Source organism: Equus asinus, chromosome 11 (genome assembly GCF_041296235.1).
Source record: "Equus asinus isolate D_3611 breed Donkey chromosome 11, EquAss-T2T_v2, whole genome shotgun sequence".
NCBI lineage: Eukaryota > Metazoa > Chordata > Mammalia > Perissodactyla > Equidae > Equus > Equus asinus.
Genome location: NC_091800.1, coordinates 64,014,537 through 64,034,516, shown reverse-complemented (window position 1 = coordinate 64,034,516; position 19,980 = coordinate 64,014,537). Strand labels below are relative to the sequence as shown.

At 34.8% G+C, this 19,980-nt stretch overlaps 1 pseudogene; it reads left to right on the top strand.

Annotated features, from left to right (window-relative positions):
• Positions 1-295: 295 nt before the first annotated feature.
• Positions 296-4,648, top strand: LOC106822287 (tripartite motif-containing protein 60-like; annotated as a pseudogene).
• The last annotated feature ends 15,332 nt before the right edge of the window (positions 4,649-19,980 follow it).

Sequence of the window (19,980 nt, the reverse complement as noted above, 5' to 3'; positions counted from 1 at the left end):
TGAGTCATCTGATACAAGTCAGCAGTTTGTCATTGGTTTAGGTAGCATTCTCTAGATGTCTACATTGTAAAGGAATGATCATTCGCTTACTTGGACCTGTGGCTAATTTCTGGAAGAAGGAGGTCATTGAACTTAACTCTAGGTAGATGACATGTGATGGATCTGCAAGTTGTGGATCCTTATTGGCGGCAACCTCCAGAGCTGAGGGGAAGGAAACTAAGCAGGACTTTAGTGCCTGCCATCAGCATGTGAGGCTAGTGAAACCTAAAGTTAGGCAGTCTTTGAGGTCTGGGTGATGTTAAATTCTTGCTGGGTCTTGAGCTCTAGAGAGGTAGGCCATGGTGAAAGGAGCATCACCTTATGTGCTATCTTTGTTCATGGCTCAGAGGAATTTGTGACAGCCCTGGCAGACCTCCAAGAGGAATCTAGCAGCCCCATCTGTTTGCATTACTTGAAGACTCAGTGACACTCAACTGTGGGCACAGCTCTGTCACTCCTGCATAAATATGTCCTGGAACGATCTAAATGACACATCATTATGCCCTGTCTGTCATTTTAGTCTTCAGACAAGAACTTCAGGAGCAAACCCCAGCTTAGTAATTTGACTGAAATTGCTAAGGTATGCTCCAGATCAGAGGAAGCAAGAGGAAGAGTCAGGAAGAGAATGTTATACATAAGAAGTACAGTCAGCTTTTGATTCTTTTCTGTGAAAAGAACCTAGAGATTTTATGTACACAGTGCAGTTTTTCCATTAAATACCAGAAGCACCACATATATCCCACTTAGAAAGCTATCCTCATAATAGGAAAATTCTAGAATGCAACATTGAGCCCTTGAAGGACAATGTGGAATGAGTTGAAAATATGATTAACTTTGCAAGCCAGAAAATCAGTGGAGCTGAAAAAAAAAGATAAAATGTAAGAAAGAAGAAATAAATTCTTAATATGAACAAGTTAGTCTGTTTCTACTGAATGAAAAAGAGGATATTCTTAGGCAAATACAAAATGAAATTTGGACATTATAACAAAACTAAATGAAAATCTTATAAAATTTTTCAATCGCATCTGCACATTCAAACATCAACTGAGCAAGATAGAGGGCAAGAGTGTGCAATCTGAACTTAAATTGTTAACATATGTTAAGAGTATCCACTACAGGTATAAAAACCTAAAACACCTTGATCTCTTTTCATTCTGTTTAAAAAAAACACATAGATTCGAACTTCCTCCACAGTATTCCAGCTTGGACAAAATTACCAAGCCATTTCCAGGAGGTCTCATTCTAGATCTTGAAACAACACATCCTCAACTTATTATCTCTGAGGATAGAAAAATTATGCAATACGGAAAGACAGAACAAAACCTTTGTTATAACCCAAACAGTTTTTCCTCTACCCTGGTATTCTAGATGCTAATGGATTTAATTATTGTGTACATTACTGGGAGATAGAAGTGGAAGGCAAGCCTAAATGGAACTTAGGAGTTTACATAGACTGTCTTCTTGGGAACTGGCGGAATTAGCCATTAGCTCTGGGTGGATTCTGGGCAATTAGGGGAGTTAAGGGCAGTTATATTGCATTTGCTTCTAAAAGAATTAAGCTTATGCCAAAAGTAAGACCCAGTAATATTGACATTTTTCAGGCCTATGAGATGGGTGAAGTTTTCTTTTATATTAAGAATGATAGGTCTTTTTTTTTCCCTCTCTCTCTCTCTTTTTTTTAGCAGTTCATTTTTTTTTATTTCAGTAACATTGCTTTATAACATTGTATAAATTCCAGGTGTACATCATTTAAATTTCTATTTTTGTGTAGATTACATCATGTTCACCACCCAAAGACTAATTACAACCCATCACCACACATATGTGCCTAATCACCCCTTTTGCCCTCCTTCCTCCCCCCTTCCCTTCTGGTAACCACCAGTCCAATCTCTGTCTTTATGTGATTGTTTGTTGTTGTTTTTAATCTTCTGCTTATGAGTGAGATCATATGGTATTTGACTTTCTCCCTCTGACTTATTTCACTTAGCATAATACACTAAAGATACATCCATGTTATCACAAATGGCCAGATTTAGTCTTTTCTCATCACTGAGTAGTATTCCATTGTGTATATATATCACATCTTCTTTATCCATTCGTCCCTTGGTGGGCACCGAGGTTGCTTCCAACTCTTGGCTATTGTGAATAATGCTGCAGTGATAACCTTGCTGGGTAGCGTATTCTTGGCTGTAGGGTTTTTTCTTTTAGCACTTGAAATATGTTGTGTGACTCTCTTCTAGCCTGTCAGGTTTCTGCTGGGAAGTCATCTGACAGCCTTATGGGATTTCCTTTGTACATAACTTGTTGCCTTTCTCCTGTCACTTTTAGGATTCTCATTTTTATCTTTAATTTTTGACATTTTAATTATAATATGTCTTGATGTGGGCTTCTTTGGATTTATCTTGTTTGGCACTCTCTGTCTTTCCTGTACCTTGGAGTCTGTTTCCTTCCTTGGGTTAGGAAAGTTTTCAGCTATTATTTCTTCAAACAGATTCTCTGCCACTTTTTCTCACTCCTCTCCTTCTGGGATACCTATAATACGAATGTTAGTATCCTTGAAGTTGTCCCAGAGGTCCCTTAGACTGTTCTTGTTCTTTTTAATTCTTTTTTCTTTTCCGTTCAGCTTGGATAATTTCCTCTAGTCTTTCATCCAGCCTGCTGATCTGTTCTTCTGGATTATCTACTCTGCTATTGAGTCCCTCTAGTGAATTTTTCATTCCCAGTATTGTATTCTTCATTTCTGATTTGTTCTTTTTTATATTTTCCAGTTCTTTGTTGACTTTCTCACTGAGTTCATTCATTCTTCTCTCAAGATCAGTGAGCATCCTTATGAGTTTCTGTTTGAACTGTTTGTCAGGTAGATTGTTTATTTCTGTTTCATTTAGTTCTTTTTCTTGGGTTTTGTCCTGTTCCCTTGCTTGGAACATATTCCTTTGCCTCCTCATTTTGCTTCTTTCTCTGTGCTTATATCTATATATTAGGTGGGTCTGCTAAGTCTTTTGATCTTGGAGAGTTGGCCTTATGTAAGAGAAGCCTTATGAGGCCTAGCAGTGTGCTGCCCTCTTGTCATCAGTTCCAAATGTTCCAGGAGTGACCCCTGTGTGGGCTATGTATATCCCTCTGTTGTGGCAGAATTGCTCTTTCTGCAGGTGCCCAGGGAGGCTAGGTTGTCCATTGACCAGCTGCTTGTAATTCTCAGCTGCATGTGGCTGTTATGGACCCTTCAGTAACTTTATCAGGTATGGGGAGCCCTATCACAGTTGGTTGCAAGGTCTAACAGCACATTGCTATTGCAGTTGTTCTGTTAAGTGCTTAGGCCTCCATCATGGCTGGTTGCTAGGATCAGGGGCTTACAACTGCTGTAGACCTTTGGTCTTCAAGGCTGTTGTCAACTCTCAGGATTGCACCTGAGTGGGGCTGACCCCAGGCCCCAGAGAATCCAATTGTTCCAGGCTTTGAAGGTAGGGTCGATCTATCATGTGGCTGTTTGAGAAGCACAAGTCTTCTGCAGCTAACAAGTCCCACCATCCACAGAGCCAAACACACCATCAATGCAGTCCTGCCCCATGTGTGCATCCTGACCCACTGAAGTGGACCCAGTCACTCCACTGCAGAGGCCCCACACACTACACCAATGCCCCACATACTCCATCCTCTCCTCATACACACCCTGCCCTGCAAAGGAAGACCCACTCATCTGGCTGCAGAGGATCCAGACACCCAGCCTATGCAAGCCCACAAGTTGCCCAAGGGCTTGCTGTTGTGTAGGGCCAGTCCCTAGAGTGGGCTGCCTACCTTGGCTGAGCTGGATGAAATTGGTGCTGTAGTAGGTGGGACAGACCCTGGGCTAACAAGCCAGGGGAAGAACTCTGATGGCATCTGTCACATCTGTTTCAATATCAGGTCACAAGAATGCCTGCCACCAATGTTTCAGTCCCTGGAGAGGTTTCACTTCTCACTGAGATGCACCCAGAGCCTATCAGGTGAGTCTCTTTTCACCAAAGGACTATGCACCTTTCTGATTATTTTAGGTTGCTCTCTGAAACTAGTGAATTTGTGCATGGGCCTTTTAAGAACTGGCTTTTTTCCCCCTTATGTTTGATAGCTTTTCTGGAGTTATTCCCCATTGCTGTTAGTAGTCAGCAAAGCCAGATATTATAACACTTGTCTCGGTTGTGCTGAGTCCAAAGGATGCTTATAGCAGTAATGCTCCCCTACTCAGCTCCTCCACTTCTCCAGTGAAGGCTGTGTACTTTAGGATTTTTCCCAGCCAGCCTTGAAGTGCTATGGCTTTAGAAGGTGGCTTTTTTTCTCTCCAGAAAGGAATTTCTGCCTCTTATACCTCAATCGGGACTGCTCCTTGCTGCACGGGTTCTTTTTAGTTAGTTTTCAGTTCTCTCTCATGGGTAATTGTTCCCAGAGTAGTTGTAAATTGGTTGTGTCCATGGGAGGAGGTGTGTTCAGAGTCCACCTATGCCACCATCTTGGCACCTTTCCCTTTTCTTTATATTTTAATGATTATTTTACAGAAGACCTTTGACCATATTTCTATACCGGAACAGATTCTGAAACTTTTAAAATCTTTACAGTAACCGTTTGTGAAAGATAAAGTACTTGGGAAACAACTGTTTCTTTTTCCTTCTGTTTGTACCCGTTTGTACCTATAACTTAGCCTGTAAATTTGGACTCAGTAATTTGGATCTTTTAAGGTTTATGCTTCAAAAACCAGAATGATTTTTTCTCCAATATGAGAAATACTAGTTTCACAGATGTTAAGGTACAATTGTCAGGTTCTTTAAAATTCTATGATGAAATATTTGAGAATTATATTAAAACATCTGTAATGATTAATTTTATGTGTCAACTTTGCTAAGCTATGATATTCAGATATTTGGTCAAATATCAGCCTAAATGTCAATGTGAAGGTATTTTGTAGAACAGTTTAACATTTAAATCAGTAAACTCTAAGCAAAGCAGATTACCCTCCATGGTATGGGTGGGTCTTATCCAATCTGTTGAAGGCCCTAAGAGAAAAATGAATGAGATTCCCCAAGAAAGAGGAAATTCTGCCTGCAGTTTACCTTCAGACTGGAGCTGTAACATTAACTCTCCCCTGGATCTCCAGCCTGCTGGCCTACCGTGCAGATTTTGGACCTGCCAGCTTCCACAATAGTTTGAGGCATTTCCTTAAAATAAATCTCTGTTTATATACATAAATACACATTCTATTGGTCTTGTTTCTTTAGAGAACCCTAACTAATACATCCCAAGATATATATTTTTATTAAAAAAAAAAAAAGACTGTAGTGGATGTCTATAGTGTTACTTGTTCAGAATCCCTTTTTGGAATTTTTGCCTTCAGGAAAGCTTTATTGAAGAGAGAGACACACCATTCCCCAGTGGCCTGCATTGAAATGCTTTCGGTGTAATAGAACAAATAAATGACTTTGTTAAGTGAGGAAACTTTTAGATATATCAACTGATCTAACAAAAGAAAAACACAACCATGAAACTTGATGAATCAAGGCCATCCAGTATTTTAAACCTAAAATTAGAAAGCTTGCTGGGAACTTTTGGAATCTTGTGCATTGGAATGAAGAGGAGCTTCAGGAGTGGTGACAGGCATTTCCTTCTCTAAAGTTCTTCCAGTGACTCCAGTGAGTGCTACATTCTACCCTGATAGCCCTATATCTATTTTTTTACTAGGTTCAAACAGCATTGGATTGGAAAGCGTGTAGAAGTTTGTGGCAATATTTCAAAGAATATTAGTCATACCATATAAAAACATCTTAAAAATTTTTAAATTCATGCCCTTTGGAGCACTATTTCATGGATAGATAAGATGATGAAAATGTAATCAGAATTTCCTGCTAGAAATGAGTAACTTAGCCAGGTTTGACTAATGGTTTGAGCAATTTTGGGGATTTAAGAGAATGTTTAGGAAGATTTATGAAATGTACTTTTAATAAGTCAGTCCATAATATGAAATGGATAAAAAGCCAAGTGATGTTTAGGGGAGTTATGATTCCAACAAAACACCAAGTGTGGTGAACATGGGATTGTTAATGTTACCCTTTATGGAAAATCTTAGGTGCAGGGATCAACAGAAATTACTCAACTAAGGCAAAATAAGCCACAACTGGGCATTCTTCCACAATATTGTATGCATTTTTTTAAAAAGGAGGAGAATCAATAAATCGGTTGTTTATTGCTTCTTCCATTCGCATCAGAGCCCTTATCCATATAATATACTTTCTAGTATAAAAGGCCATTGTAAAGCTGCTGTTCATCTTCCAATTTGGTAAATATGAAAATTGTAAGCAATCTATCTTTAACTTACCTATTGCATATGTGGTACTTGGAGTTGGTAAAATATAGTCATTAAGACAATAGTTTGTCGAACCATTAAAACAAAAACCAAAGCAAGCGTGTATGAACTCACGCAACAGTGGCCACATCTCATTCCTCTGGTTATAATACTTGGACTTCCTTTGGACTTTTTTGCATTTTGTGTGGGATGATTGGAATGAGTTAGATAGAAGTATGTTTAAAAATGATTTATAACTACCAGAGTATATGTAATGTTAGGGTTGAGTTTTTATGTTGGTTGTCTGATGACAGATTTGCAAGGAAATATGGTGTTAAATGCCCAAAACAACTTTTTTAGGCATTGGCCTTCCCCCTTCCTTTTATTCTTATTAGTATACTTTCAATATTTTCCTAACATCTGCCATTGTTGGGAAACTGTCCTAAGATGGAACTGAGTTCTTAATAAGAATTCTGAAACAAAGATTCAAAGCGAATTATGTGTTTTGGCTTGTGACACACAAAGCTTTGTGGGGGTCTTCTTTCTACTTACCTATGTGTGAAGTATACAAATGGAGAGTTCCAGAACCCAGTCAGGAGAAAACGATATAAAAATAATTATAAGAGTGAAAGTGAAGAGAGAGGCAGAGGCAGGCATGGAGAGAGATACACAGACAGCAATCAAGGTCCTCTCTACATATATTGTTGATGCTTAACCACTTTTTTTAACTTGAGTTCCTTGAAGTATTCCGGCATCCTTTATTTTTATTGTATTCCTTTTCTTAAGTAATATACCAAATTTAATGTCTATCAATTGCAAATGGATGGCACTGCAGGCACTGTTTTTTCCTCTTTTCAAAGTCCAGTCAGTGGGCCATAAATGAGGAACTTTCAACAACATTTTCTCTCACATGAAGAAATGTTGAGGAACTTTTAATAATATATTCACCTACCACTTATGATACTGGGAAAAATTTGGGCCATTCACTTATTTTTTCAATGCTTGTGCAGAGAGTTTATTTATTGTCGAAATTCTAACTTTCATTTATTCGTACTTCTGTAGTGAGCTAGATTTGTATAATATATGCTATTGCTCATTCATGGTCACTTTTATAACTCTTGTTTCCTTTGCATTGGTCCTAAATTTTTAATGGAGATCAGGTACAAGTCTTTGTTTCCTCTGCCATCTTTAAGTTAACTAGGGTAAGGCTTAACCCACTTCCCTCCTTAGCCCCTTCCAACGTAGGCACAGAGACGTTCTCCACTTTCTTGGTCTGTCTTTGGATAAATCAATATCTGGTGTGGTCAGAACACCTCAGTGCATTCTGCAGTGGGGCTAGTACTGGACTCCCGAATTAATGTACTAGTGTATTTTGATGACTGTCTGTGTTCTACTAGTTCTGAACAGAGAAGGGAAAAGAAATCATGTTCAACCACCATCATCAGTATCCAACATTGTTTTTGGAATATTAGCAAATACTATCAACAAAGAAATATCAACTGAGTACAAATATAACTTAGGGATTTATTGTATTTGTAGTAAGAGTATGAAGTCATTCATGTGTATGATGAACACAACATTAGAATATGGGTTATGGAGGAGGAGAATGAGATCAGAGATGTCAATCTTTAATAATGTGGTTTTTACAGAATCTAAGGAATTTATAACAGAAGTTTATTATATTGTTCTTCTAACTTTTGAATTGCGTGAAATAATGTTATAAAATATTTCAAATTAATTTTACTAAACAGTATATGCAGCATAATCTCAGGCTTATTACTTTTTACAAAATAAAGTAAAAATAACAGAAATGTAATTTTCTATACACAGAAACATTTTCCCCAAATTTAAACATTGTATATATTATTTCAATTTTACTCTTAAGTATACTTTCTATTTTTAAAGCAAATGGACATTACTTTTCAATTAAAAGGTAAATCAAAGATTATAATGACAGTGTTGATTATGAATGAAACAGATACTATCACACATAAATAGTTTTTGTGTATAATAGTAATAGTAGTCATGTTATGTAAATTATTAAAATATAATACATTTTATTAACTATAAGTTATATTTATATGTAGTATATAATACATAATATTTATTGTGTTATGTAAAATATATTAATATAAATATTAAAGACTATTATAATAGTCTGTAACCGTTTTTATATATCTAAATTTCTAAAATCTTTGGAGGGAAACAGGGATATTTCTACTAGTTAAATTTCAGTAAATTCCTTTCTCAGAATTTAAAATAAGTATAGCCAGAGATCTTGGAAAATATTTTAGTAAGATATTTAAGTATTATTAAGAGCAAATTATAATTAATGAATTTTCAAAAAATGGTATACAATAGTACATTTTAAATGCATACATAGAAGAAAAAATTAAAAGAGGCAGAGAGAAAGAGACTGATAAAATAACAGAAAGCTACGTTAATATGTTAATATGTAAAATGTTAATATGCTAATATTGTTAATATGATAAAACACATAAGTATGTATTGAATAATATTGTGGTTGAATGTGTGGTACCACGATCCTGGTACTTGGTTTGACTTCATGTCTTTTATACTTAACAGCTATGTGTCCTTGAGTAAATTGCTAAATTCTCTAAGGCAGCTTCTTTTAACATAGCATAAATATGATTGTACCCGCCAAATGAGTTCTTATGAAAATTGATTGAGGAAATACAATTAAAGGACTTAGTACAAAACAGAGAAAAAAAGAAAAGTTCAATACATAATTATAATGAAAATATTTTTCTACCTCATTATGCATTATTTTTATAATTAGAGAAAAAAATCTGAGTTGGAGCCATTCTGTCATTCATCTACTATCAAGCTTCTATAAAATCAATTTTTCAGTCTGGGATTTGGAAATTATAATTGTTTTGCCTTCCTGGCAACCTGCTATTGTTATTTACTGAATGCTTATCATATGTTTGGCCAATGAGCTCCACTATATGCTCACATATCCAATTGTAATTTTATGTTGAAAAGCTTTATATAAGTGTGAATTCTTCCTACTGCTCTTGCTAAGTGAGAAAGACCATAAATAGATGAGGCATGTTCATGGCTCATGTATGAACTCTGTTCCTTCCCACAAGGAGAAAAACTGGTCAGACATGGAAGCTACTGGGCTAATGAAAATTGGATTTTTTTAAGGAGTATTAGATACCTGAGTAACTGTCCATAAAATACCAAAAAACCTATTTTGATAATCCTTTTTTTCTTTTTTGTTGCTAGAAAAGTAAAACAAAAAAAAACATGTTTTGGATCTTTTGCTTAAAAATTTAAAGAGTGTCTCCTATGTCTTGTGATTTCCTCTTGGCTCATAGGCTTGGAAATGTGTTGCAACAAGTTCTGTAATGGAGTTAGTAGAGAGGAAAACAATAGTCAGTTTTAGTGCAATAGTCACAGACCTGCCTTAAGATATGGTCTGTGCAGGTAACGTTTTCAATTCTCTTTCTCATCATTTCTTATATTCCCTAATGTTTATGTCCCAGCTGCCTCCTTGCCCATTGTGGAAAGTGTCGGTAGGAAGAGAAGTAGCACTGAGGAAAAGTATTGATGCATAAACCATGTGTTCTTCTTTAGCTCATTAAAACCTACATTAACTACTAATTGAAGAAAAAATAATTTCTTGTTCTAAAAGGCAGCTTTTAGAAAATGGGAATCTATTTTACCACATGACAGTGATGAAAGAACTCAGTGTTCAGTTGATTAGGTACCACCCAGGTAGAAAAGATAAAAACCCCAAATACTCATTTGTACATGCCATAGATTAAAAAAACAAAAATGAGTTTAAGGCCAGACAAGCCATACACTTAATTTTCATGTTTGAAAGATAAGTGTTAAAAAACAAGAGACATAGGAAAAAGGAAGAAAATAAGGAAAATAGGGAGAGAGGGAAGAAAATAGTAATGTAACAGAGATAAGTACTTAAAGTGACTTGTGAATTATTTTATTCAATGAGCATATGCCGTGGAATGAAAATGAGATAGGAGAGGTTAACATGGCTTTGCCTGAGTTCAGCTCAGTCCTCTGTGTCTCTCATAGTGTGACACTCTCAATTTTCTGAGTGTGATTCCAGTATTTAAAGAAACAATGGAAATTGTTTTGTGCATGTGCCCTAAACACAAGCTACTTCATAGAGAGCTCAGCCAAGAAGCTGTGATCCGTTCTGTTGCTGGCAGAAAAACCAGGTAGGACAGACTTGTTAGTGGATGGCCTTAAATGTACTTTATGGCTTATTTAGGAGCATGCCAATGACAATTTTGCTTATAAGAAATTTCTGCCTTACCAGAAGACATTAGGACTTAATTACCATGAGCATAACATGCAATCTTCCATCTGGTAGCAAACAGCTTCTGAAAAGCCATATGTTTATAAAGTTTGGGTTACAGTTACTTGTTAGTTTCAGCATGCACAACTGATATGTTGAACTGGTACAAATAGATCAAATATTTTAAAGAAATGTTTTTAAATAAAATACTGAACTAAAGTTACCTCTCTATAAAAAAATAAACATGCTTCTTGGAGGGATAGCAATGAAGTGTCAGTAGGCATTCAATGAATCAGAATGTTCCACAAAAAAAAGTTGTTGCTATCTTTTGATATCTTCAAGGAAAAATATTCAGAGTATGATATAAAACCAGTTTAAATCTAATTTAGACATGGTATGAGATTCTTATTGATTGATTCTTCTATTTTTCAGTATAAAAACACAATGCAAAAATTAATTTTCATCCTGTCAGTGTCTTTTCTGGAAAGTAGGTTTACAGTAGTTGACATTTGTCATATATATATAGATATGTATAGTACATATCTATATATTATATATATAGTGTATATATCTCATGTATATAATATATATCTACATTTACATATCTCTATCTATATCTATTTACTGACATCTCTCTCTAATCTTGGGAAAGATATTATCAGAGAGTCTGAAAATGTAGAAAGTTTTGACTATAATCTGAAACAGTCATTCTCTTAGCAGACTATAAAATATAGGCATTGATTTATAGATTTAAAAGATAATAATAAAATGAAATGTTTTGCTGTATGAATCTCAAAAATTTCTATTCAAACAAATTGAGATAGATAGAAATTATTTATCCTTCCACAAGACAATCTTTTCTCAAAGAGAAAAAATATGCAAATAAATGGAGAGAGGATTTAATTTCTTTTGAGTAACAAAATCTGCCCTTAGTGAAAAATCTGCTTTTTGGGGGGAAAATGACTGTATTTTCCCTTGTTCTATAATTTATAATCCTATGAATTCTATATATGCTAATCCCATAAACCGTATACAATCCTATATGTCTTACAAATCTTATAATCTACCTGGAGATATCCAAAAAAGGATTAGATGTATAAATAAATTAGGTAAAACTTTATGGGGGCCGGCCTGGTGGCACAACGGTTGGGTTCACATAATCTGCTTCGGCAGCCTAGGATTTGCCGGTTCGGATCCCGGGTGCAGACCTATGCACTGCTTATCAAGCCATGCTGTGGCAGGTGTCCCACATATAAAGTGGAGGAAGATGGGCCAGTCTTCCTCAGCAAAAAGAGGAGGATTGGGGTTGGATGTTACCTCAGGGCTTATCATCCTCAAAAAAACACAACTTTATGTACTAACATTTAGAAACTTTACTTTACTTAATTTTATTTGTAAGATGATCTAAGATGTGTAAATAGGTCTAACATGATCTAAGATATGTATCTGTCTCTGAATATCATACTTAAGTGTTTTGAATATTTTAAAATTCCCTCAAACTCAGTTTGAATGAGACCTGAAATAAACCTACCTTATACAGAACTTTGCATTTTATTTTGCCAAACACATGTGATTTTCTAACCTTCCAACTTCTACATACTTACCAAATGGACTCTGGTGTGAATTCAGAAGTTATATTCTTTGTTTTTGCTAAGAGAAAGTTTAGTTTTGTATTATTTCCTTCTTATTCTTAATCTTGAGTTGCAAATTTAAAAAAATAAAAGGTAGTTCTTAGTTTGTGAGATTATGGTTTCAGAGTCTTCGGAAAATTCCTTGACTTTAATCTAAGTGTAGATTCTAAACCATCCAGCGTCTCCTTCACTTTCCCATGGTTCAACAGACAAGAAACAACAGTGCAAGAAAAGAAAGGCCTAGGTTAATTAGACATTTATGTCATATATATTCAAGGATTTAACTCAATATTACAAAGACTACAAACGTGCCGTGGCACCCCTTTAGTAGTCATGTGCTTTTTAAAATATAATTTCTTTATACAAATTATATTTTAGATCACAAGAATGAATGATGCAACATAATGTAGGAGCATTATGTTTTAATAGAAGCTACTAGGAAACCAAAAACCTGGTAAATTATCATGTCTGTTATAGAAGGAATTGAAAGCTAATATTCAATCTGAAGTCAGCACAGTCATTCAGATACAAATCAAATACAGTGATATTGTAAAAGTGCGAGTAAAATTTGTTGGGTTTATAATAATCTGTTACGTCATGTGAATGCATAGGTTTTTTTGTTTTGTTTTGTTTTTTGAGGAAGATTAGCCCTGAGCTAATATCTGCCGCTAATCCTCCTCTTTTTTGCTGAGGAAGACTGGCCCTGAGCTAATATCTTTGCCCATCTTCCCCAACTTTGTATGTGGGATGCCTGCCACAGCATGGCTTGATGAGCAGTGCGTAGGTCCACACCCAGGATCTGAACCAGCAAACCCTGGCCCACTGAAGCAGAATGTGCAAACTTAACGTCTGCACCACCAGGCTAGCCCCAAATGTATAGTTTTTAATGCAAGGTTTTCTAACACAGAATGTTTATTATTTTGTTATAAACTCTTTACAATTTTCTATCACCATGTTGAAACTCATCATGGATACTGGTTGCAATCTTTTCTAAATAATTGAGTTCAATATAAGCAGACACAGAAAATAATCAGTCCATAACTCATGGATATGAATATCTTATATATGGAGGTGTTACAGAACCTCAATCACCACAGTATATGGCTACTTGTATAAATTAAAATTGGGTAAAAAGTTTGCAGTCAAGTCCATACCAAAAATACATGTGATTCATGTTATATAGCCCATTTCTATCATGATGATAGCATGTAAAAGCATTTATTTGGCTCATAGGACACATTTTATATAATAAACATGGAGTCAAATTTCTCTAAAGATGTAGTTTGTTATATTATAATGGAAATATTTGAGCTTGGAGCAGATGTTTTGAAAATTTTGACACGTTGTTTTCTTTACAGTAGTATAACCAGGGAACACAATATCTGTTTTTCAATCATAAATGTTTATGATTTTCCTGTTGAGAAGATAAACTTCTAGATCATACACATATTTTATCAAATTACTATTTGTCTACCTAAAAATATAGATTTCATAGACTTTGTTTCTTTTTTGTGCTTCAAGAACATTGCATGAACTCTAGTCTACAACATTAAATCTTTGCCTTAAAATAATTTACTATTAATTTAAAAATATTAAAAAATAAAGATCATCTCTGATTTCCTTCCCTTCTCTTTTTAATCGCTCTGTATCGTTAACAGAGTTGGTTACCCTCTTCGCATTAACTTATCTTACTTTAATGACACTGCAATTTCTAGATCCCCTTCTCGATTCTGGTCTACCTTTATCAGGTCAATTTAGGGACTGCTATTTCTCTTTCCCCTTTATTCCTGCTACTACAATTTTTTTTTCCTATGCCATATTTTCTTTTTTCTATATATAGAGTTTGATAATTCTTATTCACTTCAAATATTCAGTTACTATTGATACACTTGAACATCATCCAAATTCTCTTTGCTATATGATTCAGAGTGGTATCTAATTTCATATTAGAAATATTTATTTCATTTACCCACAATCACCTCCAACTAGCTATGCACTAAACATAACTAATTTCTCCATCCTCTGTATTGCTTTCTTTCGTTTGCTTGTCTTTTTGTGAAGGACATCATTGCTGACCATTTATGTAAGCCATAAATGCACAGTGACTCTGAATTTTCTCCCTTTCTTATTCCTCTCATCTAGACAACCATCAATTACCATCAATTCTACCTACATTACGTATTTAATATCCATTCACTTCTTACCACCCCCATGCCCATTTGCCCATTTTATAAAGGCAGGCTGACTTCTATCCAAGCATGAGTACTGCCTGAGTTTCTGGGCTGGTCCCCTGTTTTATTTCTTGCTACAATTCTCAACACTGAAACCAGTATAACAAGTTAAAGGCAGTACATGACTCTGCCACTCCTCTCCTTGGAGATCTTTATTTACTCCACCTTGTTCTTAGGATGATGTTTGGACTATTGACTATGACTTGTAGGTCATTATTGAAGTCATTGAAGCATGGTAAATGCCATGAAAGTGTTTTGTTAAAATAAATATAGATGGTACTGTCACTGGACTGTGTTCCTCAAATCCATAATCTATTTTATACCTAGAATATTGTTCCAAAAATGAAAATATAATGATCCCACTAATCTAGCATAACAAGTGAGCATCTTTCTGCTTACTTCCTACCCAGCTAAGCGCATTTCAGACCTTCCCCACTATCTACATTTCAACCATTTCTAAATATTTTGAAGGAGAATCTACTTTTTCACACCTCTAAGAAAATAAAAATACCCTTTACCATTTGTCTCCTTGCCTAACTCTTAATACTTCTTTAAGCTATAGATCTGGATTATTCCCTCTTCCATATAGTTAGAATAACAATTAGTGACTAAATAGCATTCCACACCTCTCTTTGGAGATATTTTTTAAATAAAATTTCTATTTGCCTCTATTGGAAGATAGTTTTATTTCAAAATTTTTATTTCACAATTTCCTCATTATGAATATATATGAATATGATATATATATGTATATATTTACACTCATATGTTCTCATTTGCTATATGGGGTTGGTATATAAATTCTTTTCCTGGTGTTTGACATATAACAGGAGATTAATCAATATTTTTGACTAATCAGAAAAGTAAGTGAATGAATGAATGAACCAAAGAAGCTTGCAAGCACTTTCATTTTTCAAATTCAGCTTCCTAAAGTGGCAAAATTATTTCTACTGTATTTGGCAAGTGAGATTATTTGACTAATTGACTATGCTTTATGTTTTTCAAAACTTAGTTTAAAAAGATATCCTCCATTGTTTTCTGAGCTCCCGTCTCCAAAATCACATGCTCCTTTTCTACTCACTTAATTTTGTGCTTATGCTTCTACAATAGTGACTCTTGAGAAATAGTCATGTATATGCTGAAAGGAGGCATGCGCAAGGATGATATATAAATATTAATATGAGGAAAATCACCTAGACATACACTTGAAAGTATATAAAAAACTAGTTTCTGAATAATACCTAGCATAAAATACTATTTAGATAACATAAGCAATCATATATGTCTACAATTACTACAGGTACTTACCCCTTTTCTATGCTTAGCAAGTGCTTTAATACAGCAATAAACCCTGGGGATTTGAATTTAGGCAAAATGAAGCCATGGTCCATGATTTCTTTTTACAATGCTCCCTCTATGTGTACAGAAGAGATACTGAACTTTTGCTTGGAAATTATAAAAATAGATAGTAGCAGGACAAAAAGAGAGCCATTGTTTTTTATTTTTTTTTGGAGGAAGATTAGCCCTGAGCTAACATCCGCCACCAATCTTCTTTTTTGCTGAGGAAGATTGGCCCTGAGCTAACAACTGTGCCCATCTTCCTCTATTTTATATGTGGTTTGACTGCCACAGCATGGCTTGATAAGTGGTGTTTAGATCTGCACCCGGGATCCGACCCGGCAAACCTCTGGTGGTGAAGTGGAGCATATGAACTTAACCACTATGCCACTAGGCAGCCCAAAGGGCCATATATTTTTGAGATATGTATTTTAGGAAGTAGAATCAATTGAATTTAATGTCTGACTTTCTAGAAGATTCTTCTTTTTTCTAATTGGGAAGTTATTCCAGCAATTTACTAAACCTAAATTAGAGTGATTCCATTTTTACCCATTGATGACCATGACATCAATCTAGTTGTTAAAAGTGAGTGGATGACACTTTTAATGTCTGTGAGGGTTGTGGATTTCTAAGATCTAATAATTGTAATAAATATACAGGCCTAATGTATCAGAAAGAAAAACAAGCCAGCACTATTGATTGTGTTAACATGGTTGAATTGTGTCTCCAGGAAACTATTGGCAAATCATTTTTGTTTGTGTGTTGTTTTAAACGCCAAAAAAGTCATGGATCTATAATTTAGAGACACTTCAAAGTACATATTAGAACAATCAACCATATTTTGTAACCATTGTAGAACACAAAATGTTGTCAAAAATTGTGATTTTAATAACAAGAGACATTTTGGAAATAAAGATAAGTGCCTATTATATTCTTATTCTTAAAAACGAGTACAGAATCAAGTGCTTTGTTTCTTTTTCTAAAAATAGTGGGGCAAATGTCCTGAAATAAGGTATAAAGTTCAAGAATTTAAGGGAATCATCAGCTGATTTTTATTATTTTTTTAAGACAAGGTTCATGGCAGTGCACCAGAGCTTATAAATACACAAAGAAGTCTGGGTGCGTCGAGAATATTTCTTTATGAGTTATGCAAGGCAATTTAAAGCAGGTTTGACCAGAAAGAAAAAAACAAATGTTCTCATTGTTCACATCTCACTCAGCAGAGTCGAGTCATGTGGAAAGAGACTGTCTTCATATCCATCTCAATCAAGCATGGTGGCCAAGGCTGATGTTAAAAGAACTGTGTAAAGGAATTTTAAACTCAAAAATAGTTATTAATCACACAAAGCCCACAGAAAAAACACAATAAATCATATTTCAAAGTGTGCTTTCAAACTTTTTTCAGTTCTTCAATTTAACCCTCGAATATAAAGCTTGGGACAATTAATTATATTCGTTTGATATACTTATGAGTAAAGGCAAAATACAAAGAAACTTCAAACATTCACTAGAAAAATAAAGGAGAAGGATATAATATACGTTTTACCCTAATTTTGCATGTTATTTTAGGGAATGATATTCCTAAATTCATAAAGTAATCATTCTATTTCAAGAATGGATCAATGTCATAGATTCATTTGTTATAGTCATTTGCAATATTGGTAAATACTGGGCCAAATCACTTTAATAGACGAGTTAACCTTAGCTGGTTTTACAGTTTTCACTAATGAAATTAAATTTGACTGTTTGTTCTGTCCATATGAAGGAAGGAAGGAAGGAAGGATGGAAGGAAGGAAGAAAACAGTTTAGTAGTTACCAGAGGGGTTGGGGGTTGGGCAAAAGTAGTGAAGAGGCCCATTTATATGGTGACTGACAAGTAAGGAGGCACAACTGAAATTTCACAATGTTATAAACTATTATGACCTCAATTAAAGAAAAAAAAGAAGTCCTTGAAATAAGAACAACATAAAAGATAGTGTGTCTATCAGGGTAATACTTAATATCTTTCTTAATGAAGAGTTTTAGGGCCATACTTTTTAAATTAATATGTTTCTGTTATTTTGTTTCCTAAAACTTTTCCACATACTAATCAGGTGCAAACTTTTTAAATAATTGAAATTTAATAATTAAGCTAGAAAAGGTGGCTTTTCACATTAAAAATTACGTTTGTGGGCACATACACAATGTATATGATTATCTTTAAATTAAAGCATACTGAGTTTTTCTTCATTTTATTGTGTAGATTTGTGTATCTGCATATGTAAGTAGCTAGATGTATTGATAGATAGATAGATAGGTAGGTAGGTAGATAGATAGATCATAGACAGCTAAATGTTTTGGAGCTGATAGAAGCAGTGTGTATGGGTGAAGTGGACTTTTGGACTTCACTCTTGGCTGTACCACTAAATCAATGAGGATAAGCAAAAACTATATGCTCAGTATTTAGTGCATCTGACAATAAACATTTAATATATGATAGTTATTATCACCATAATCATTACGATTGTTAGTAATCATTTTGTATCATGATTAGAATTTCAGTTTAAGAAAAAGAATTTCATAGCTTTTATGGTTACTTAATTTACTAGGTACTTTGATGTATATCATCTCATTTTATACTCATTCTCTATATCAAGAGGTTAAATGATTTACCCAGAACACAACGCTAAGATGAGAACTGACCTTGGAAGAATACTATGCCTTTGTATCTTAATTCAGTTTCTTTTCACAATACAGTATTTCTTTCTAATTTATCCAGGAAAAAAATGGGTGGGAGACACATGAAGAATGGGTTCCAGACTTGGTTCTAAAATTAACTACTTTTTAATTTATGATATCTTATGAAAAACAATTTCAATTTCATTTTGGTTCAATTGGGATAAGTAATACTTTTGCTTAGAATGTGTCTAGATTATAAAATGATGTGATATTGGTAATTTAGGCTCTATTACCTTGTTAGTGCTTAATTTACAATTCATATTTATATATATTGTTTGAAAGTACATTTCTCCAAGAGTCATGCTTAGGAGATGAGAAGTTGTAATTGGCAAGACATAAAGATAAGCTACTGACCCAAGTGTTATACGTGGGTGCTGCCTTTATAATTATTAGATAAATTGTAGTTGATGCACTTTCCCATTTACTTTATTTCACAATAAAACATTTAAAGAGTTCAAGTAAAAAATATATCAGTATAAGACTTACTTCTGCATAGTAATCATGTGGCATGGTATAATACTGATTTCTTAAAGTTTATTTTGTGTTACTTATTTTTTATTTTAAATTGGTTCATTATAAGAAATGAAGGAATGAGAATAAGTAGCAGATGCTCAAGCAAACAAAAGTAATAAAACTGCTACCTCAGAAGAAAGGCCAATATTCTCTGCTTCTGATGTGCTAAATTCAGTAGTAAATGAAACCGTGTGGAATAAGTACTGTCTCTACTGAGGCAACCTTCGGAGAAACAGATCAGTGGCCAGTAACTTCTCACTCCTGTAGAACAGGGATTTGGAAAAACACTTTAAGAGCAACAAACTCCAGTTAGAGAAAGCTGCCATTAGTCCCTGGCTCTTAACCAGATGAAGCGTTCTCTGGATGGGGTAACTAATTGGAGGATAGAGAAATAGACAAGCAATGGTCTTGGGTTAGTCCACCACTCTCGCATTTGTGACATAAATTCATCTTGACACACTTTTTTGAGCCGTGAGACTGCCTATTCTGGGAGTTCACAGAAAGCAAAATGGGACACCAAGCAGCAAGCAAGTTTCATTATCCCTTTCTTGGTCCTTTCCACTTCCCAATAAGCCATACTTTGACTGCTGGTTATTGTATGTACCCAAGTGATCTATCAACCTAAATTTCCAAAAGACTGTGATAAGCTATTAGCCCCACAGGAGGAATGGTAATGGAAGCTCCCATGAGCTTCCATCCAATTCTAGATCTCAGATATGTTACTACACATGGAGGAAGCTAACATGCTTTCAGCATAGCCAAGGTAAATATAAGGTTGAAAGTTTTTACTATGTATGCATCTGCATTAGTATAAGAGAATAGCCTAGAAACGGGGAAAGCAAAATTATCATTTCGATTATCTGTGACGTATCTTTAGTCTTCTTTAAGAGTGTCTCTAACACCTGCCTGTGG